This window comes from Gordionus sp. m RMFG-2023, chromosome 1, assembly GCF_954871325.1.
Source record: "Gordionus sp. m RMFG-2023 chromosome 1, tfGorSpeb1-WG-v2, whole genome shotgun sequence".
NCBI lineage: Eukaryota > Metazoa > Nematomorpha > Gordioida > Chordodea > Parachordodidae > Gordionus > Gordionus sp. m RMFG-2023.
In genome coordinates this window covers 58,292,615-58,317,676 of record NC_088775.1, presented here as the reverse complement: position 1 = coordinate 58,317,676, position 25,062 = coordinate 58,292,615, and positions in this window count along the sequence as shown.

Here is a 25,062-nt window from a genome sequence, read left to right as displayed (position 1 = left end):
AAAAATATATTTATCATATCGGCAAGCGTAAAATAATACATCTAAGCATATTTGGATTGGAAATTTAAATCTGAGTTTAATGATATAAAACAACTTAAAATTACGTTTAGATTGTTAGTCTTTTCCTTCTGAAAGTTTTCGCGACAAAAAATATATTTATCATACCAGAAGCGTAAAATAATACATCCAAGCATTTTTGGATAAGAAATTTAATTCTGAGTTTAATGATATATATATAAATTACGTTTAGAATGTTAGCCTTTTCCTTCTGAAAGTTTTCGCGACAAAAAATATATTTATCATACCGGAAGCGTAAAATAATACATCCAAGCATTTTTGGATAAGAAATTTAATTCTGAGTTTAATGATATATAAATATTTAAAATTACGTTTAAATGTTAGCCTTTTCCTTCTGAAAGTTTTCGCGACAAAAAATATATTTATCATACCAGAAGCGTAAAATAATACATCCAAGCATTTTTGGATAAGAAATTTAATTCTGAGTTTAATGATATATAAATAAATTACGTTTAGAATGTTAGCCTTTTCCTTCTGAAAGTTTTCGCGACAAAAAATATATTTATCATACCGGAAGCGTAAAATAATACATCCAAGCATTTTTGGATAAGAAATTTAATTCTGAGTTTAATGATATATAAATATTTAAAATTACGTTTAAATGTTAGCCTTTTCCTTCTGAATGTTTTCGCGATAAAAAATATATTTATCATACCGGAAGCGTAAAATAATACATCTAAGCATATTTGGATAGTAAATTTAATTCTGAGTTTAATGATATAAAAATACTTAAAATTAGGTTTAGAATGTTAGCCTTTTCCTTCTGAAAGTTTTCGCGAAAAAAAATATATTTATCATATCGGCAAGCGTAAAATAATACATCTAAGCTTATTTGGATAGGAAATTTAAATCTGAGTTTAATGATATAAAAATACTTAAAATTACGTTTAGATTGTTAGCCTTTTCCTTCTGAATGTTTTCGCGATAAAAAATATATTTATCATACCGGAAGCGTAAAAAAATACATCTAAGCATATTTGGATAGTAAATTTAATTCTGAGTTTAATGATATAAAAATATTTAAAATTACGTTTAAAATGTTAGCCTTTTCCTTCTGAAAGTTTTCGCGACAATAAAATATATTTATCATATCGGGAAGCGTAAAATAATATATCTAAGCATTGGATAGGAAATTTAATTCTGAGTTTAATGATATAAAAATATTTAAAATTACGTTTAAAATGTTAGCCTTTTCCTTCTGAATGTTTTAGCGACAAAAAATATATTTATCATACCAGAAGCGTAAAATAATACTGCCAAGCATTTTTATATAAGAAATTTAATTCTGAGTTTAATGATATAAAAATATTTAAAATTACGTTTAAAATGTTAGCCTTTTCCTTCTGAAAGTTTTCGCGACAATAAAATATATTTATCATATCGGGAAGCGTAAAATAATACATCTAAGCATATTTGGATAGGAAATTTAAATCTGAGTTTAATGATATAAAAATACTTAAAATTACGTTTAGATTGTTAGCCTTTTCCTTCTGAAAGTTTTCGCGACAAAAAATATATTTATCATACCAGAAGCGTAAAATAATACATCCAAGCATTTTTGGATAAGAAATTTAATTCTGAGTTTAATGATATATAAATAAATTACGTTTAGAATGTTAGCCTTTTCCTTCTGAAAGTTTTCGCGACAAAAAATATATTTATCATACCGGAAGCGTAAAATAATACATCCAAGCATTTTTGGATAAGAAATTTAATTCTGAGTTTAATGATATATAAATATTTAAAATTACGTTTAAATGTTAGCCTTTTCCTTCTGAATGTTTTAGCGATAAAAAATATATTTATCATACCGGAAGCGTAAAATAATACATCTAAGCATATTTGGATAGTAAATTTAATTCTGAGTTTAATGATATAAAAATACTTAAAATTACGTTTAGAATGTTAGCCTTTTCCTTCTGAAAGTTTTCGCGACAAAAAATATATTTATCATATCGGCAAGCGTAAAATAATACATCTAAGCATATTTGGATTGGAAATTTAAATCTGAGTTTAATGATATAAAACAACTTAAAATTACGTTTAGATTGTTAGTCTTTTCCTTCTGAAAGTTTTCGCGACAAAAAATATATTTATCATACCAGAAGCGTAAAATAATACATCCAAGCATTTTTGGATAAGAAATTTAATTCTGAGTTTAATGATATATATATAAATTACGTTTAGAATGTTAGCCTTTTCCTTCTGAAAGTTTTCGCGACAAAAAATATATTTATCATACCGGAAGCGTAAAATAATACATCCAAGCATTTTTGGATAAGAAATTTAATTCTGAGTTTAATGATATATAAATATTTAAAATTACGTTTAAATGTTAGCCTTTTCCTTCTGAAAGTTTTCGCGACAAAAAATATATTTATCATACCAGAAGCGTAAAATAATACATCCAAGCATTTTTGGATAAGAAATTTAATTCTGAGTTTAATGATATATAAATAAATTACGTTTAGAATGTTAGCCTTTTCCTTCTGAAAGTTTTCGCGACAAAAAATATATTTATCATACCGGAAGCGTAAAATAATACATCCAAGCATTTTTGGATAAGAAATTTAATTCTGAGTTTAATGATATATAAATATTTAAAATTACGTTTAAATGTTAGCCTTTTCCTTCTGAATGTTTTCGCGATAAAAAATATATTTATCATACCGGAAGCGTAAAATAATACATCTAAGCATATTTGGATAGTAAATTTAATTCTGAGTTTAATGATATAAAAATACTTAAAATTACGTTTAGAATGTTAGCCTTTTCCTTCTGAAAGTTTTCGCGAAAAAAAATATATTTATCATATCGGCAAGCGTAAAATAATACATCTAAGCTTATTTGGATAGGAAATTTAAATCTGAGTTTAATGATATAAAAATACTTAAAATTACGTTTAGATTGTTAGCCTTTTCCTTCTGAATGTTTTCGCGATAAAAAATATATTTATCATACCGGAAGCGTAAAAAAATACATCTAAGCATATTTGGATAGTAAATTTAATTCTGAGTTTAATGATATAAAAATATTTAAAATTACGTTTAAAATGTTAGCCTTTTCCTTCTGAAAGTTTTCGCGACAATAAAATATATTTATCATATCGGGAAGCGTAAAATAATATATCTAAGCATTGGATAGGAAATTTAATTCTGAGTTTAATGATATAAAAATATTTAAAATTACGTTTAAAATGTTAGCCTTTTCCTTCTGAATGTTTTAGCGACAAAAAATATATTTATCATACCAGAAGCGTAAAATAATACTGCCAAGCATTTTTATATAAGAAATTTAATTCTGAGTTTAATGATATAAAAATATTTAAAATTACGTTTAAAATGTTAGCCTTTTCCTTCTGAAAGTTTTCGCGACAATAAAATATATTTATCATATCGGGAAGCGTAAAATAATACATCTAAGCATATTTGGATAGGAAATTTAAATCTGAGTTTAATGATATAAAAATACTTAAAATTACGTTTAGATTGTTAGCCTTTTCCTTCTGAAAGTTTTCGCGACAAAAAATATATTTATCATACCAGAAGCGTAAAATAATACATCCAAGTATTTTTGGATAAGAAATTTAATTCTGAGTTTAATGATATATAAATAAATTACGTTTAGAATGTTAGCCTTTTCCTTCTGAAAGTTTTCGCGACAAAAAATATATTTATCATACCGGAAGCGTAAAATAATACATCCAAGCATTTTTGGATAAGAAATTTAATTCTGAGTTTAATGATATATAAATATTTAAAATTACGTTTAAATGTTAGCCTTTTCCTTCTGAATGTTTTAGCGATAAAAAATATATTTATCATACCGGAAGCGTAAAATAATACATCTAAGCATATTTGGATAGTAAATTTAATTCTGAGTTTAATGATATAAAAATACTTAAAATTACGTTTAGAATGTTAGCCTTTTCCTTCTGAAAGTTTTCGCGACAAAAAATATATTTATCATATCGGCAAGCGTAAAATAATACATCTAAGCATATTTGGATAGGAAATTTAAATCTGAGTTTAATGATATAAAACAACTTAAAATTACGTTTAGATTGTTAGTCTTTTCCTTCTGAAAGTTTTCGCGACAAAAAATATATTTATCATACCAGAAGCGTAAAATAATACATCCAAGCATTTTTGGATAAGAAATTTAATTCTGAGTTTAATGATATATAAATAAATTACGTTTAGAATGTTAGCCTTTTCCTTCTGAAAGTTTTCGCGACAAAAAATATATTTATCATACCGGAAGCGTAAAATAATACATCCAAGCATTTTTGGATAAGAAATTTAATTCTGAGTTTAATGATATATAAATATTTAAAATTACGTTTAAATGTTAGCCTTTTCCTTCTGAATGTTTTCGCGATAAAAAATATATTTATCATACCGGAAGCGTAAAATAATACATCTAAGCATATTTGGATAGTAAATTTAATTCTGAGTTTAATGATATAAAAATACTTAAAATTACGTTTAGAATGTTAGCCTTTTCCTTCTGAAAGTTTTCGCGACAAAAAATATATTTATCATATCGGCAAGCGTAAAATAATACATCTAAGCATATTTGGATAGGAAATTTAAATCTGAGTTTAATGATATAAAAATACTTAAAATTACGTTTAAAATGTTAGCCTTTTCCTTCTGAAAGTTTTCGCGACAATAAAATATATTTATCATATCGGGAAGCGTAAAATAATACATCTAAGCATTGGATAGGAAATTTAATTCTGAGTTTAATGATATAAAAATATTTAAAATTACGTTTAAAATGTTAGCCTTTTCCTTCTGAATGTTTTAGCGACAAAAAATATATTTATCATACCAGAAGCGTAAAATAATACTGCCAAGCATTTTTATATAAGAAATTTAATTCTGAGTTTAATTATATAAAAATATTTAAAATTACGTTTAAAATGTTAGCCTTTTCCTTCTGAATGTTTTAGCGACAAAAAATATATTTATCATACCAGAAGCGTAAAATAATACTGCCAGCATTTTTATATAAGAAATTTAATTCTGAGTTTAATGATATAAAAATATTTAAAATTACGTTTAGAATGTAAGCATTTTCCTTCTGAAAGTTTTCGCGACAAAAAATATATTTATCATACCGGAAGCGTAAAATAATACATCCAAGCATTTTTGGATAAGAAATTTAATTCTGAGTTTAATGATATAAAAATATTTAAAATTACGTTTAAAATGTTAGCCTTTTCCTTCTGAATGTTTTAGCGACAAAAAATATATTTATTATACCAGAAGCGTAAAATAATACATCCAAGCATTTTTATATAAGAAATTTAATTCTGAGTTTAATGATACAAAAATACTTAAAATTACGTTTAGAATGTTAGCCTTTTCCTTCTGAAAGTTTTCGCGACAAATAAATATATTTATCATACCGGAAGCGTAAAATAATACATCCAAGCATTTTTGGATATGAAATTTAATTCTGAGTTAAATGATATAAAAATATTTAAAATTACGTTTAAAATGTTAGCCTTTTCCTTCTGAAAATTTTCGCGACAATAAAATATATTTATCATATCGGGAAGCGTAAAATAATACATCCAAGCATTTTTATATAAGAAATTTAATTCTGAGTTTAATGATACAAAAATACTTAAAATTACGTTTAGAATGTTAGCCTTTTCCTTCTGAAAGTTTTCGCGACAAAAAATATATTATACCGGAAGCGTAAAATAATACATCCAAGCATTTTTGGATATGAAATTTAATTCTGAGTTAAATGATATAAAAATATTTAAAATTACGTTTAAAATGTTAGCCTTTTCCTTCTGAAAATTTTCGCGACAATAAAATATATTTATCATATCGGGAAGCGTAAAATAATACACCCAAGCATTTTTATATAAGAAATTTAATTCTGAGTTTAATGATACAAAAATACTTAAAATTACGTTTAGAATGTTAGCCTTTTCCTTCTGAAAGTTTTCGCGACAAAAAAATATATTTATCATACCGGAAGCGTAAAATAATGCATCCAAGCATTTTTGGATAAGAAATTTAATTCTGAGTTTAATGATATAAAAATATTTAAAATTACGTTTAAAATGTTAGTCTTTTCCTTCTGAAAGTTTTCGCGACAAAAAATATATTTATCATACCAGAAGCGTAAAATAATACATCCAAGCATTTTTATATAAGAAATTTAATTCTGAGTTTAATGATACAAAAATACTTAAAATTACGTTTAGAATGTTAGCCTTTTCCTTCTGAAAGTTTTCGCGACAAAAAATATATTATACCGGAAGCGTAAAATAATACATCCAAGCATTTTTGGATAGTAAATTTAATTCTGAGTTTAATGATATATAAATAAATTACGTTTAGAATGTTAGCCTTTTCCTTCTGAAAGTTTTCGCGACAAAAAATATATTTATCATATCGGCAAGCGTAAAATAATACATCTAAGCATATTTGGATAGGAATTTAAATCTGAGTTTAATGATATAAAAATACTTAAAATTACGTTTAGATTGTTAGCCTTTTCCTTCTGAATGTTTTCGCGACAAAAAATATATTTATCATATCGGCAAGCGTAAAATAATACATCTAAGCATATTTGGATAGGAATTTAAATCTGAGTTTAATGATATATAAATATTTAAAATTACGTTTAAATGTTAGCCTTTTCCTTCTGAAAATTTTCGCGACAATAAAATATATTTATCATATCGGGAAGCGTAAAATAATACATCTAAGCATATTTGGATAGGAAATTTAATTCTGAGTTTAATGATATATAAATATTTAAAATTATGTTTAAATGTTAGCCTTTTCCTTCTGAATATTTTCGCGATAAAAAATATATTTATCATACCGGAAGCGTAAAATAATACATCTAAGAAATTTGGATAGTAAATTTAATTCTGAGTTTAATGATATAAAAATACTTAAAATTACGTTTAGAATGTTAGCCTTTTCCTTCTGAAAGTTTTCGCGACAAAAAATATATTTATCATATCGGCAAGCGTAAAATAATACATCTAAGCATATTTGGATAGGAATTTAAATCTGAGTTTAATGATATAAAAATACTTAAAATTACGTTTAGATTGTTAGTCTTTTCCTTCTGAAAGTTTTCGCGACAAAAAATATATTTATCATACCAGAAGCGTAAAATAATACATCCAAGCATTTTTATATAAGAAATTTAATTCTGAGTTAAATGATATAAAAATATTTAAAATTACGTTTAAAATGTTAGCCTTTTCCTTCTGAAAATTTTCGCGACAATAAAATATATTTATCATATCGGGAAGCGTAAAATAATACACCCAAGCATTTTTATATAAGAAATTTAATTCTGAGTTTAATGATACAAAAATACTTAAAATTACGTTTAGAATGTTAGCCTTTTCCTTCTGAAAGTTTTCGCGACAAAAAAATATATTTATCATACCGGAAGCGTAAAATAATGCATCCAAGCATTTTTGGATAAGAAATTTAATTCTGAGTTTAATGATATAAAAATATTTAAAATTACGTTTAAAATGTTAGTCTTTTCCTTCTGAAAGTTTTCGCGACAAAAAATATATTTATCATACCAGAAGCGTAAAATAATACATCCAAGCATTTTTATATAAGAAATTTAATTCTGAGTTTAATGATACAAAAATACTTAAAATTACGTTTAGAATGTTAGCCTTTTTCTTCTGAAAGTTTTCGCGACAAAAAATATATTATACCGGAAGCGTAAAATAATACATCCAAGCATTTTTGGATAGTAAATTTAATTCTGAGTTTAATGATATATAAATAAATTACGTTTAGAATGTTAGCCTTTTCCTTCTGAAAGTTTTCGCGACAAAAAATATATTTATCATATCGGCAAGCGTAAAATAATACATCTAAGCATATTTGGATAGGAATTTAAATCTGAGTTTAATGATATAAAAATACTTAAAATTACGTTTAGATTGTTAGCCTTTTCCTTCTGAATGTTTTCGCGACAAAAAATATATTTATCATATCGGCAAGCGTAAAATAATACATCTAAGCATATTTGGATAGGAATTTAAATCTGAGTTTAATGATATATAAATATTTAAAATTACGTTTAAATGTTAGCCTTTTCCTTCTGAAAATTTTCGCGACAATAAAATATATTTATCATATCGGGAAGCGTAAAATAATACATCTAAGCATATTTGGATAGGAAATTTAATTCTGAGTTTAATGATATATAAATATTTAAAATTATGTTTAAATGTTAGCCTTTTCCTTCTGAATATTTTCGCGATAAAAAATATATTTATCATACCGGAAGCGTAAAATAATACATCTAAGAAATTTGGATAGTAAATTTAATTCTGAGTTTAATGATATAAAAATACTTAAAATTACGTTTAGAATGTTAGCCTTTTCCTTCTGAAAGTTTTCGCGACAAAAAATATATTTATCATATCGGCAAGCGTAAAATAATACATCTAAGCATATTTGGATAGGAATTTAAATCTGAGTTTAATGATATAAAAATACTTAAAATTACGTTTAGATTGTTAGTCTTTTCCTTCTGAAAGTTTTCGCGACAAAAAATATATTTATCATACCAGAAGCGTAAAATAATACATCCAAGCATTTTTATATAAGAAATTTAATTCTGAGTTAAATGATATAAAAATATTTAAAATTACGTTTAAAATGTTAGCCTTTTCCTTCTGAAAATTTTCGCGACAATAAAATATATTTATCATATCGGGAAGCGTAAAATAATACACCCAAGCATTTTTATATAAGAAATTTAATTCTGAGTTTAATGATACAAAAATACTTAAAATTACGTTTAGAATGTTAGCCTTTTCCTTCTGAAAGTTTTCGCGACAAAAAAATATATTTATCATACCGGAAGCGTAAAATAATGCATCCAAGCATTTTTGGATAAGAAATTTAATTCTGAGTTTAATGATATAAAAATATTTAAAATTACGTTTAAAATGTTAGTCTTTTCCTTCTGAAAGTTTTCGCGACAAAAAATATATTTATCATACCAGAAGCGTAAAATAATACATCCAAGCATTTTTATATAAGAAATTTAATTCTGAGTTTAATGATACAAAAATACTTAAAATTACGTTTAGAATGTTAGCCTTTTTCTTCTGAAAGTTTTCGCGACAAAAAATATATTATACCGGAAGCGTAAAATAATACATCCAAGCATTTTTGGATAGTAAATTTAATTCTGAGTTTAATGATATATAAATAAATTACGTTTAGAATGTTAGCCTTTTCCTTCTGAAAGTTTTCGCGACAAAAAATATATTTATCATATCGGCAAGCGTAAAATAATACATCTAAGCATATTTGGATAGGAATTTAAATCTGAGTTTAATGATATAAAAATACTTAAAATTACGTTTAGATTGTTAGCCTTTTCCTTCTGAATGTTTTCGCGACAAAAAATATATTTATCATATCGGCAAGCGTAAAATAATACATCTAAGCATATTTGGATAGGAATTTAAATCTGAGTTTAATGATATATAAATATTTAAAATTACGTTTAAATGTTAGCCTTTTCCTTCTGAAAATTTTCGCGACAATAAAATATATTTATCATATCGGGAAGCGTAAAATAATACATCTAAGCATATTTGGATAGGAAATTTAATTCTGAGTTTAATGATATATAAATATTTAAAATTATGTTTAAATGTTAGCCTTTTCCTTCTGAATATTTTCGCGATAAAAAATATATTTATCATACCGGAAGCGTAAAATAATACATCTAAGAAATTTGGATAGTAAATTTAATTCTGAGTTTAATGATATAAAAATACTTAAAATTACGTTTAGAATGTTAGCCTTTTCCTTCTGAAAGTTTTCGCGACAAAAAATATATTTATCATATCGGCAAGCGTAAAATAATACATCTAAGCATATTTGGATAGGAATTTAAATCTGAGTTTAATGATATAAAAATACTTAAAATTACGTTTAGATTGTTAGTCTTTTCCTTCTGAAAGTTTTCGCGACAAAAAATATATTTATCATACCAGAAGCGTAAAATAATACATCCAAGCATTTTTATATAAGAAATTTAATTCTGAGTTTAATGATACAAAAATACTTAAAATTACGTTTAGAATGTTAGCCTTTTCCTTCTGAAAGTTTTCGCGACAAAAAAATATATTTATCATACCGGAAGCGTAAAATAATACATCCAAGCATTTTTGGATATGAAATTTAATTCTGAGTTTAATGATATAAAAATATTTAAAATTACGTTTAAAATGTTAGCCTTTTCCTTCTGAAAATTTTCGCGACAATAAAATATATTTATCATATCGGGAAGCGTAAAATAATACATCTAAGCATATTTGGATAGGAAATTTAAATCTGAGTTTAATGATATAAAAATACTTAAAATTACGTTTAGATTGTTAGCCTTTTCCTTCTGAATGTTTTCGCGATAAAAAATATATTTATCATATCGGGAAGCGTAAAATAATACATCTAAGCATATTTGGATAGGAAATTTAATTCTGAGTTTAATGATATATAAATATTTAAAATTATGTTTAAATGTTAGCCTTTTCCTTCTGAATATTTTCGCGATAAAAAATATATTTATCATACCGGAAGCGTAAAATAATACATCTAAGAAATTTGGATAGTAAATTTAATTCTGAGTTTAATGATATAAAAATACTTAAAATTACGTTTAGAATGTTAGCCTTTTCCTTCTGAAAGTTTTCGCGACAAAAAATATATTTATCATACCGGAAGCGTAAAATAATACATCCAAGCATTTTTGGATAAGAAATTTAATTCTGAGTTTAATGATATAAAAATATTTAAAATTACGTTTAAAATGTTAGCCTTTTCCTTCTGAATGTTTTAGCGACAAAAAATAGAAGCGTAAAATAATACATCCAAGCATTTTTATATAAGAAATTTAATTCTGAGTTTAATGATACAAAAATACTTAAAATTACGTTTAGAATGTTAGCCTTTTCCTTCTGAAAGTTTTCGCGACAAAAAATATATTTATCATACCAGAAGCGTAAAATAATACATCCAAGCATTTTTGGATAAGAAATTTAATTCTGAGTTTAATGATACAAAAATACTTAAAATTACGTTTAGAATGTTAGCCTTTTCCTTCTGAAAGTTTTCGCGACAAAAAAATATATTTATCATACCGGAAGCGTAAAATAATACATCCAAGCATTTTTGGATAAGAAATTTAATTCTGAGTTTAATGATATAAAAATATTTAAAATTACGTTTAAAATGTTAGCCTTTTCCTTCTGAATATTTTCGCGATAAAAAATATATTTATCATACCGGAAGCGTAAAATAATACATCTAAGAAATTTGGATAGTAAATTTAATTCTGAGTTTAATGATATAAAAATACTTAAAATTACGTTTAGAATGTTAGCCTTTTCCTTCTGAATATTTTCGCGATAAAAAATATATTTATCATACCGGAAGCGTAAAATAATACATCTAAGAAATTTGGATAGTAAATTTAATTCTGAGTTTAATGATATAAAAATACTTAAAATTACGTTTAGAATGTTAGCCTTTTCCTTCTGAAAGTTTTCGCGACAAAAAATATATTTATCATATCGGAAGCGTAAAATAATACATCCAAGCATTTTTGGATAAGAAATTTAATTCTGAGTTTAATGATATAAAAATATTTAAAATTACGTTTAAAATGTTAGCCTTTTCCTTCTGAATGTTTTAGCGACAAAAAATAGAAGCGTAAAATAATACATCCAAGCATTTTTATATAAGAAATTTAATTCTGAGTTTAATGATACAAAAATACTTAAAATTACGTTTAGAATGTTAGCCTTTTCCTTCTGAAAGTTTTCGCGACAAAAAATATATTTATCATACCAGAAGCGTAAAATAATACATCCAAGCATTTTTGGATAAGAAATTTAATTCTGAGTTTAATGATACAAAAATACTTAAAATTACGTTTAGAATGTTAGCCTTTTCCTTCTGAAAGTTTTCGCGACAAAAAAATATATTTATCATACCGGAAGCGTAAAATAATACATCCAAGCATTTTTGGATAAGAAATTTAATTCTGAGTTTAATGATATAAAAATATTTAAAATTACGTTTAAAATGTTAGCCTTTTCCTTCTGAATGTTTTAGCGACAAAAAATAGAAGCGTAAAATAATACATCCAAGCATTTTTATATAAGAAATTTAATTCTGAGTTTAATGATACAAAAATACTTAAAATTACGTTTAGAATGTTAGCCTTTTCCTTCTGAAAGTTTTCGCGACAAAAAAATATATTTATCATACCGGAAGCGTAAAATAATACATCCAAGCATTTTTGGATATGAAATTTAATTCTGAGTTAAATGATATAAAAATATTTAAAATTACGTTTAAAATGTTAGCCTTTTCCTTCTGAAAATTTTCGCGACAATAAAATATATTTATCATATCGGGAAGCGTAAAATAATACATCTAAGCATATTTGGATAGGAAATTTAAATCTGAGTTTAATGATATAAAAATACTTAAAATTACGTTTAGATTGTTAGTCTTTTCCTTCTGAAAGTTTTCGCGACAAAAAATATATTTATCATACCAGAAGCGTAAAATAATACATCCAAGCATTTTTATATAAGAAATTTAATTCTGAGTTTAATGATACAAAAATACTTAAAATTACGTTTAGAATGTTAGCCTTTTCCTTCTGAAAGTTTTCGCGACAAAAAATATATTATACCGGAAGCGTAAAATAATACATCCAAGCATTTTTGGATAGTAAATTTAATTCTGAGTTTAATGATATATAAATAAATTACGTTTAGAATGTTAGCCTTTTCCTTCTGAAAGTTTTCGCCACAAAAAATATATTTATCATATCGGCAAGCGTAAAATAATACATCTAAGCATATTTGGATAATAATTTAAATCTGAGTTTAATGATATAAAAATACTTAAAATTACGTTTAGATTGTTAGCCTTTTCCTTCTGAATGTTTTCGCGACAAAAAATATATTTATCATATCGGCAAGCGTAAAATAATACATCTAAGCATATTTGGATAGTAATTTAAATCTGAGTTTAATGATATATAAATATTTAAAATTACGTTTAAATGTTAGCCTTTTCCTTCTGAAAATTTTCGCGACAATAAAATATATTTATCATATCGGGAAGCGTAAAATAATACATCTAAGCATATTTGGATAGGAAATTTAATTCTGAGTTTAATGATATATAAATATTTAAAATTACGTTTAAATGTTAGCCTTTTCCTTCTGAATGTTTTCGCGATAAAAAATATATTTATCATACCGGAAGCGTAAAATAATACATCTAAGCATATTTGGATAGTAAATTTAATTCTGAGTTTAATGATATAAAAATACTTAAAATTACGTTTAGAATGTTAGCCTTTTCCTTCTGAAAGTTTTCGCGACAAAAAATATATTTATCATACCAGAAGCGTAAAATAATACATCCAAGCATTTTTGGATAAGAAATTTAATTCTGAGTTTAATGATACAAAAATACTTAAAATTACGTTTAGAATGTTAGCCTTTTCCTTCTGAAAGTTTTCGCGACAAAAAAATATATTTATCATACCGGAAGCGTAAAATAATACATCCAAGCATTTTTGGATAAGAAATTTAATTCTGAGTTTAATGATATAAAAATATTTAAAATTACGTTTAAATGTTAGCCTTTTCCTTCTGAATGTTTTCGCGATAAAAAATATATTTATCATACCGGAAGCGTAAAATAATACATCCAAGCATTTTTGGATAAAAAATTTAATTCTGAGTTTAATGATATATAAATATTTAAAATTACGTTTAAATGTTAGCCTTTTCCTTCTGAATGTTTTCGCGATAAAAAATATATTTATCATACCGGAAGCGTAAAATAATACATCTAAGCATATTTGGATAGTAAATTTAATTCTGAGTTTAATGATATAAAAATACTTAAAATTACGTTTAGAATGTTAGCCTTTTCCTTCTGAAAGTTTTCGCGACAAAAAATATATTTATCATACCAGATGCGTAAAATAATACATCCAAGCATTTTTGGATAAGAAATTTAATTCTGAGTTTAATGATACAAAAATACTTAAAATTACGTTTAGAATGTTAGCCTTTTCCTTCTGAAAGTTTTCGCGACAAAAAAATATATTTATCATACCGGAAGCGTAAAATAATACATCCAAGCATTTTTGGATAAGAAATTTAATTCTGAGTTTAATGATACAAAAATACTTAAAATTACGTTTAGAATGTTAGCCTTTTCCTTCTGAAAGTTTTCGCGACAAAAAAATATATTTATCATACCGGAAGCGTAAAATAATACATCCAAGCATTTTTGGATAAGAAATTTAATTCTGAGTTTAATGATATATAAATATTTAAAATTACGTTTAAATGTTAGCCTTTTCCTTCTGAATGTTTTCGCGATAAAAAATATATTTATCATACCGGAAGCGTAAAATAATACATCTAAGCATATTTGGATAGTAAATTTAATTCTGAGTTTAATGATATAAAAATACTTAAAATTACGTTTAGAATGTTAGCCTTTTCCTTCTGAAAGTTTTCGCGACAAAAAATATATTTATCATACCAGAAGCGTAAAATAATACATCCAAGCATTTTTGGATAAGAAATTTAATTCTGAGTTTAATGATACAAAAATACTTAAAATTACGTTTAGAATGTTAGCCTTTTCCTTCTGAAAGTTTTCGCGACAAAAAAATATATTTATCATACCGGAAGCGTAAAATAATACATCCAAGCATTTTTGGATAAGAAATTTAATTCTGAGTTTAATGATATAAAAATATTTAAAATTACGTTTAAAATGTTAGCCTTTTCCTTCTGAATGTTTTAGCGACAAAAAATAGAAGCGTAAAATAATACATCCAAGCATTTTTATATAAGAAATTTAATTCTGAGTATAATGATACAAAAATACTTAAAATTACGTTTAGAATGTTAGCCTTTTCCTTCTGAAAGTTTTCGCGACAAAAAATATATTTATCATACCAGAAGCGTAAAATAATACATCTAAGCATATTTGGATAGGAAATTTAAATCTGAGTTTAATGATATAAAAATACTTAAAATTACGTTTAGATTGTTAGTCTTTTCCTTCTGAAAGTTTTCGCGACAAAAAATATATTTATCATACCAGAAGCGTAAAATAATACATCCAAGCATTTTTATATAAGAAATTTAATTCTGAGTTTAATGATACAATACTTAAAATTACGTTTAGAATGTTAGCCTTTTCCTTCTGAAAGTTTTCGCGACAAAAAATATATTATACCGGAAGCGTAAAATAATACATCCAAGCATTTTTGGATAGTAAATTTAATTCTGAGTTTAATGATATATAAATAAATTACGTTTAGAATGTTAGCCTTTTCCTTCTGAAAGTTTTCGCCACAAAAAATATATTTATCATATCGGCAAGCGTAAAATAATACATCTAAGCATATTTGGATAATAATTTAAATCTGAGTTTAATGATATAAAAATACTTAAAATTACGTTTAGATTGTTAGCCTTTTCCTTCTGAATGTTTTCGCGACAAAAAATATATTTATCATATCGGCAAGCGTAAAATAATACATCTAAGCATATTTGGATAGTAATTTAAATCTGAGTTTAATGATATATAAATATTTAAAATTACGTTTAAATGTTAGCCTTTTCCTTCTGAAAATTTTCGCGACAATAAAATATATTTATCATATCGGGAAGCGTAAAATAATACATCTAAGCATATTTGGATAGGAAATTTAATTCTGAGTTTAATGATATATAAATATTTAAAATTACGTTTAAATGTTAGCCTTTTCCTTCTGAATGTTTTCGCGATAAAAAATATATTTATCATACCGGAAGCGTAAAATAATACATCTAAGCATATTTGGATAGTAAATTTAATTCTGAGTTTAATGATATAAAAATACTTAAAATTACGTTTAGAATGTTAGCCTTTTCCTTCTGAAAGTTTTCGCGACAAAAAATATATTTATCATATCGGCAAGCGTAAAATAATACATCTAAGCATATTTGGATAGGAATTTAAATCTGAGTTTAATGATATAAAAATACTTAAAATTACGTTTAGATTGTTAGTCTTTTCCTTCTGAAAGTTTTCGCGACAAAAAATATATTTATCATACCAGAAGCGTAAAATAATACATCCAAGCATTTTTATATAAGAAATTTAAATCTGAGTTTAATGATACAAAAATACTTAAAATTACGTTTAGAATGTTAGCCTTTTCCTTCTGAAAGTTTTCGCGACAAAAAAATATATTTATCATACCGGAAGCGTAAAATAATACATCCAAGCATTTTTATATAAGAAATTTAATTCTGAGTTTAATGATACAAAAATACTTAAAATTACGTTTAGAATGTTAGCCTTTTCCTTCTGAAAGTTTTCGCGACAAAAAATATATTATACCGGAAGCGTAAAATAATACATCCAAGCATTTTTGGATAGTAAATTTAATTCTGAGTTTAATGATATATAAATAAATTACGTTTAGAATGTTAGCCTTTTCCTTCTGAAAGTTTTCGCCACAAAAAATATATTTATCATATCGGCAAGCGTAAAATAATACATCTAAGCATATTTGGATAATAATTTAAATCTGAGTTTAATGATATAAAAATACTTAAAATTACGTTTAGATTGTTAGCCTTTTCCTTCTGAATGTTTTCGCGACAAAAAATATATTTATCATATCGGCAAGCGTAAAATAATACATCTAAGCATATTTGGATAGTAATTTAAATCTGAGTTTAATGATATATAAATATTTAAAATTACGTTTAAATGTTAGCCTTTTCCTTCTGAAAATTTTCGCGACAATAAAATATATTTATCATATCGGGAAGCGTAAAATAATACATCTAAGCATATTTGGATAGGAAATTTAATTCTGAGTTTAATGATATATAAATATTTAAAATTACGTTTAAATGTTAGCCTTTTCCTTCTGAATGTTTTCGCGATAAAAAATATATTTATCATACCGGAAGCGTAAAATAATACATCCAAGCATTTTTGGATATGAAATTTAATTCTGAGTTTAATGATATAAAAATATTTAAAATTACGTTTAAAATGTTAGCCTTTTCCTTCTGAAAATTTTCGCGACAATAAAATATATTTATCATATCGGGAAGCGTAAAATAATACATCTAAGCATATTTGGATAGGAAATTTAAATCTGAGTTTAATGATATAAAAATACTTAAAATTACGTTTAGATTGTTAGCCTTTTCCTTCTGAATGTTTTCGCGATAAAAAATATATTTATCATACCGGAAGCGTAAAATTATACATCTAAGCATATTTGGATAGTAAATTTAATTCTGAGTTTAATGATATAAAAATACTTAAAATTACGTTTAGAATGTTAGCCTTTTCCTTCTGAAAGTTTTCGCGACAAAAAATATATTTATCATACCGGAAGCGTAAAATAATACATCCAAGCATTTTTGGATATGAAATTTAATTCTGAGTTTAATGATATAAAAATATTTAAAATTACGTTTAAAATGTTAGCCTTTTCCTTCTGAAAATTTTAGCGACAATAATATATATTTATCATATCGGGAAGCGTAAAATAATACATCTAAGCATATTTGGATAGGAAATTTAAATCTGAGTTTAATGATAAAAAAATACTTAAAATTACGTTTAGATTGTTAGCCTTTTCCTTCTGAATGTTTTCGCGATAAAAAATATATTTATCATACCGGAAGCGTAAAATTATACATCTAAGCATATTTGGATAGTAAATTTAAATCTGAGTTTAATGATATAAAAATACTTAAAATTACGTTTAGAATGTTAGCCTTTTCCTTCTGAAAGTTTTCGCGATAAAAAATATATTTATCATACCGGAAGCGTAAAATTATACATCTAAGCATATTTGGATAGTAAATTTAATTCTGAGTTTAATGATATAAAAATACTTAAAATTACGTTTAGAATGTTAGCCTTTTCCTTCTGAAAGTTTTCGCGACAAAAAATATATTTATAATACCGGAAGCGTAAAATAATACATCCAAGCATTTTTGGATAAGAAATTTAATTCTGAGTTTAATTATATAAAAATATTTAAAATTACGTTTAAAATGTTAGCCTTTTCCTTCTGAATGTTTTAGCGACAAAAAATATATTTATCATACCAGAAGCGTAAAATAATACTGCCAGCATTTTTATATAAGAAATTTAATTCTGAGTTTAATGATATAAAAATATTTAAAATTACGTTTAGAATGTAAGCATTTTCCTTCTGAAAGTTTTCGCGACAAAAAATATATTTATCATACCGGAAGCGTAAAATAATACATCCAAGCATTTTTGGATAAGAAATTTAATTCTGAGTTTAATGATATAAAAATATTTAAAATTACGTTTAAAATGTTAGCCTTTTCCTTCTGAATGTTTTAGCGACAAAAAATAGAAGCGTAAAATAATACATCCAAGCATTTTTATATAAGAAATTTAATTCTGAGTTTAATGATACAAAAATACTTAAAATTACGTTTAGAATGTTAGCCTTTTCCTTCTGAAAGTTTTCGCGACAAAAAAATATATTTATCATACCGGAAGCGTAAAATAATACATCCAAGCATTTTTGGATATGAAATTTAATTCTGAGTTAAATGATATAAAAATATTTAAAATTACGTTTAAAATGTTAGCCTTTTCCTTCTGAAAATTTTCGCGACAATAAAATATATTTATCATATCGGGAAGCGTAAAATAATACATCTAAGCATATTTGGATAGGAAATTTAAATCTGAGTTTAATGATATAAAAATACTTAAAATTACGTTTAGATTGTTAGTCTTTTCCTTCTGAAAGTTTTCGCGACAAAAAATATATTTATCATACCAGAAGCGTAAAATAATACATCCAAGCATTTTTATATAAGAAATTTAATTCTGAGTTTAATGATACAAAAATACTTAAAATTACGTTTAGAATGTTAGCCTTTTCCTTCTGAAAGTTTTCGCGACAAAAAATATATTATACCGGAAGCGTAAAATAATACATCCAAGCATTTTTGGATAGTAAATTTAATTCTGAGTTTAATGATATATAAATAAATTACGTTTAGAATGTTAGCCTTTTCCTTCTGAAAGTTTTCGCGACAAAAAATATATTTATCATATCGGCAAGCGTAAAATAATATATCTAAGCATATTTGGATAATAATTTAAATCTGAGTTTAATGATATAAAAATACTTAAAATTACGTTTAGATTGTTAGCCTTTTCCTTCTGAATGTTTTCGCGACAAAAAATATATTTATCATATCAAGCGTAAAATAATACATCTAAGCATATTTGGATAGTAATTTAAATCTGAGTTTAATGATATATAAATATTTAAAATTACGTTTAAATGTTAGCCTTTTCCTTCTGAAAATTTTCGCGACAATAAAATATATTTATCATATCGGGAAGCGTAAAATAATACATCTAAGCATATTTGGATAGTAAATTTAATTCTGAGTTTAATGATATAAAAATACTTAAAATTACGTTTAGAATGTTAGCCTTTTCCTTCTGAAAGTTTTCGCGACAAAAAATATATTTATCATACCAGAAGCGTAAAATAATACATCCAAGCATTTTTATATAAGAAATTTAATTCTGAGTTTAATGATACAAAAATACTTAAAATTACGTTTAGAATGTTAGCCTTTTCCTTCTGAAAGTTTTCGCGACAAAAAATATATTATACCGGAAGCGTAAAATAATACATCCAAGCATTTTTGGATAGTAAATTTAATTCTGAGTTTAATGATATATAAATAAATTACGTTTAGAATGTTAGCCTTTTCCTTCTGAAAGTTTTCGCGACAAAAAATATATTTATCATATCGGCAAGCGTAAAATAATATATCTAAGCATATTTGGATAATAATTTAAATCTGAGTTTAATGATATAAAAATACTTAAAATTACGTTTAGATTGTTAGCCTTTTCCTTCTGAATGTTTTCGCGACAAAAAATATATTTATCATATCGGCAAGCGTAAAATAATACATCTAAGCATATTTGGATAGTAATTTAAATCTGAGTTTAATGATATATAAATATTTAAAATTACGTTTAAATGTTAGCCTTTTCCTTCTGAAAATTTTCGCGACAATAAAATATATTTATCATATCGGGAAGCGTAAAATAATACATCTAAGCATATTTGGATAGGAAATTTAATTCTGAGTTTAATGATATATAAATATTTAAAATTACGTTTAAATGTTAGCCTTTTCCTTCTGAATGTTTTCGCGATAAAAAATATATTTATCATACCGGAAGCGTAAAATAATACATCTAAGCATATTTGGATAGTAAATTTAATTCTGAGTTTAATGATATAAAAATACTTAAAATTACGTTTAGAATGTTAGCCTTTTCCTTCTGAAAGTTTTCGCGACAAAAAATATATTTATCATATCGGCAAGCGTAAAATAATACATCTAAGCATATTTGGATAGGAATTTAAATCTGAGTTTAATGATATAAAAATACTAAAAATTACGTTTAGATTGTTAGTCTTTTCCTTCTGAAAGTTTTCGCGACAAAAAATATATTTATCATACCAGAAGCGTAAAATAATACATCCAAGCATTTTTATATAAGAAATTTAAATCTGAGTTTAATGATACAAAAATACTTAAAATTACGTTTAGAATGTTAGCCTTTTCCTTCTGAAAGTTTTCGCGACAAAAAAATATATTTATCATACCGGAAGCGTAAAATAATACATCCAAGCATTTTTGGATATGAAATTTAATTCTGAGTTTAATGATATAAAAATATTTAAAATTACGTTTAAAATGTTAGCCTTTTCCTTCTGAAAATTTTCGCGACAATAAAATATATTTATCATATCGGGAAGCGTAAAATAATACATCTAAGCATATTTGGATAGGAAATTTAAATCTGAGTTTAATGATAAAAAAATACTTAAAATTACGTTTAGATTGTTAGCCTTTTCCTTCTGAAAGTTTTCGCGACAAAAAATATATTTATCATACCAGAAGCGTAAAATAATACATCCAAGCATTTTTGGATAAGAAATTTAATTCTGAGTTTAATGATATATAAATAAATTACGTTTAGAATGTTAGCCTTTTCCTTCTGAAAGTTTTCGCGACAAAAAATATATTTATCATACCGGAAGCGTAAATTAATACATCTAAGCATATTTGGATAGTAAATTTAATTCTGAGTTTAATGATATAAAAATACTTAAAATTACGTTTAGAATGTTAGCCTTTTCCTTCTGAAAGTTTTCGCGACAAAAAATATATTTATCATATCGGCAAGCGTAAAATAATACATCTAAGCATATTTGGATAGGAAATTTAAATCTGAGTTTAATGATATAAAAATACTTAAAATTACGTTTAGATTGTAAGCCTTTTCCTTCTGAATGTTTTCGCGATAAAAAATATATTTATCATACCGGAAGCGTAAAATTATACATCTAAGCATATTTGGATAGTAAATTTAATTCTGAGTTTAATGATATATAAATAAATTACGTTTAGAATGTTAGCCTTTTCCTTCTGAAAGTTTTCGCGACAAAAAATATATTTATCATACCGGAAGCGTAAAATAATACATCCAAGCATTTTTGGATAAGAAATTTAATTCTGAGTTTAATGATATAAAAATATTTAAAATTACGTTTAATAGCCTTTTCCTTCTGAATGTTTTAGCGACAAAAAATATATTTATCATACCGGAAGCGTAAAATAATACATCCAAGCATTTTTGGATAAGAAATTTAATTCTGAGTTTAATGATATATAAATAAATTACGTTTAGAATGTTAGCCTTTTCCTTCTGAAAGTTTTCGCGACAAAAAATATATTTATCATACCGGAAGCGTAAAATAATACATCCAAGCATTTTTGGATAAGAAATTTAATTCTGAGTTTAATGATATAAAAATATTTAAAATTACGTTTAATAGCCTTTTCCTTCTGAAAGTTTTCGCGACAAAAAATATATTTATCATACCGGAAGCGTAAAATAATACATCCAAGCATTTTTGGATAAGAAATTTAATTCTGAGTTTAATGATATAAAAATATTTAAAATTACGTTTAATAGCCTTTTCCTTCTGAAAGTTTTCGCGACAAAAAATATATTTATCATACCGGAAGCGTAAAATAGTACATCCAAGCATTTTTGGATAAGAAATTTAATTCTGAGTTTAATGATATAAAAATATTTAAAATTACGTTTAATAGCCTTTTCCTTCTGAATGTTTTAGCGACAAAAAATATATTTATCATACCGGAAGCTTAAAATAATACATGCAAGCATTTTTGGATAAGAAATTTAATTCTGAGTTTAATGATATATAAATAAATTACGTTTAGAATGTTAGCCTTTTCCTTCTGAAAGTTTTCGCGACAAAAAATATATTTATCATACCGGAAGCGTAAAATAATACATCCAAGTATTTTTGGATAAGAAATTTAATTCTGAGTTTAATGATATAAAAATATTTAAAATTACGTTTAAAATGTTAGCCTTTTCCTTCTGAATGTTTTAGCGACAAAAAATATATTTATCATACCAGAAGCGTAAAATAATACATCCAAGCATTTTTATATAAGAAATTTAATTCTGAGTTTAATGATACAAAAATACTTAAAATTACGTTTAGAATGTTAGCCTTTTCCTTCTGAAAGTTTTTGAGACAAAAAAATATATTTATCATACCGGAAGCGTAAAATAATACATCCAAGCATTTTTGGATATGAAATTTAATTCTGAGTTTAATGATATAAAAATATTTAAAATTACGTTTAAAATGTTAGCCTTTTCCTTCTGAAAGTTTTCGCGACAATAAAATATATTTATCATATCGGGAAGCGTAAAATAATACTGAAGCATATTTGGATAGGAAATTTAAATCTGAGTTTAATGATATATAAATAAATTACGTTTAGAATGTTAGCATTTTCCTTGTGAATGTTTTAGCAACAAAAAATATATTTATCATACCAGAAGCGTAAAATAATACTGCCAAGCATTTTTATATAAGAAATTTAATTCTGAGTTTAATGATATAAAAATACTTAAAATTAAGTTTAGATTGTTAGCCTTTTCCTTCTGAAAGTTTTCGCGACAAAAAATATATTTATCATACCAGAAGCGTAAAATAATACATCCAAGCATTTTTGGATAAGAAATTTAATTCTGAGTTTAATGATATATAAATAAATTACGTTTAGAATGTTAGCCTTTTCCTTCTGAAAGTTTTCGCGACAAAAAATATATTTATCATACCGGAAGCGTAAAATAATACATCCAAGCATTTTTGGATAAGAAATTTAATTCTGAGTTTAATGATATATAAATATTTAAAATTACATTTAAATGTTAGCCTTTTCCTTCTGAATGTTTTCGCGATAAAAAATATATTTATCATACCGGAAGCGTAAAATAGTACATCCAAGCATTTTTGGATAAGAAATTTAATTCTGAGTTTAATGATATAAAAATATTTAAAATTACGTTTAATAGCCTTTTCCTTCTGAATGTTTTAGCGACAAAAAATATATTTATCATACCGGAAGCGTAAAATAATACATGCAAGCATTTTTGGATAAGAAATTTAATTCTGAGTTTAATGATATATAAATAAATTACGTTTAGAATGTTAGCCTTTTCCTTCTGAAAGTTTTCGCGACAAAAAATATATTTATCATACCGGAAGCGTAAAATAATACATCCAAGTATTTTTGGATAAGAAATTTAATTCTGAGTTTAATGATATAAAAATATTTAAAATTACGTTTAAAATGTTAGCCTTTTCCTTCTGAATGTTTTAGCGACAAAAAATATATTTATCATACCAGAAGCGTAAAATAATACATCCAAGCATTTTTATATAAGAAATTTAATTCTGAGTTTAATGATACAAAAATACTTAAAATTACGTTTAGAATGTTAGCCTTTTCCTTCTGAAAGTTTTTGAGACAAAAAAATATATTTATCATACCGGAAGCGTAAAATAATACATCCAAGCATTTTTGGATATGAAATTTAATTCTGAGTTTAATGATATAAAAATATTTAAAATTACGTTTAAAATGTTAGCCTTTTCCTTCTGAAAGTTTTCGCGACAATAAAATATATTTATCATATCGGGAAGCGTAAAATAATACTGAAGCATATTTGGATAGGAAATTTAAATCTGAGTTTAATGATATATAAATAAATTACGTTTAGAATGTTAGCATTTTCCTTGTGAATGTTTTAGCAACAAAAAATATATTTATCATACCAGAAGCGTAAAATAATACTGCCAAGCATTTTTATATAAGAAATTTAATTCTGAGTTTAATGATATAAAAATACTTAAAATTAAGTTTAGATTGTTAGCCTTTTCCTTCTGAAAGTTTTCGCGACAAAAAATATATTTATCATACCAGAAGCGTAAAATAATACATCCAAGCATTTTTGGATAAGAAATTTAATTCTGAGTTTAATGATATATAAATAAATTACGTTTAGAATGTTAGCCTTTTCCTTCTGAAAGTTTTCGCGACAAAAAATATATTTATCATACCGGAAGCGTAAAATAATACATCCAAGCATTTTTGGATAAGAAATTTAATTCTGAGTTTAATGATATATAAATATTTAAAATTACATTTAAATGTTAGCCTTTTCCTTCTGAATGTTTTCGCGATAAAAAATATATTTATCATACCGGAAGCGTAAAATAATACATCTAAGCATATTTGGATAGTAAATTTAATTCTGAGTTTAATGATATAAAAATACTTAAAATTACGTTTAGAATGTTAGCCTTTTCCTTCTGAAAGTTTTCGCGACAAAAAATATATTTATCATATCGGCAAGCGTAAAATAATACATCTAAGCATATTTGGATAGGAAA